We start from the raw sequence: 401 nt of genomic DNA on the forward strand, positions 1-401 counted from the left end.
GTCCGCCCCCCCCCCCTGGGTCACCCAGCCTGGGAACCTGCCCCGCTCTCCCCGATGGCCCCAGGAGGGTCCTTCCTCCAGGACACATCCAGCCTGCACGGGGCCCGATCCTGCTCAGGGCTATGGGCATGGCACGGGGCCCAGCAAGCTGCAGCCGGAGGGATGGAAGCATAGTTGTACTCAAACCCTGGATGTTGTCCCCATCCCTGTGCCTCAGAGACCCCGTTGGACCCCATGGGACCATGTCCCAGCTCAACACTTGCTGGTGGCGGGGAGCTGAGCCCAGGAATGCTGCTGGTGCCACCGGGTGCTCTGTGACATCAGGTAGAACAGGGGCAGAGAGGTGACACCAGGCAGCGAACTTGGGGGCTGCCCCGGGGCAGTCGCCCAGAGGGTGAATC

This window comes from Charadrius vociferus, unplaced genomic scaffold, assembly GCF_000708025.1.
Source record: "Charadrius vociferus isolate BGI_N301 unplaced genomic scaffold, ASM70802v2 scaffold484, whole genome shotgun sequence".
Lineage (NCBI taxonomy): Eukaryota > Metazoa > Chordata > Aves > Charadriiformes > Charadriidae > Charadrius > Charadrius vociferus.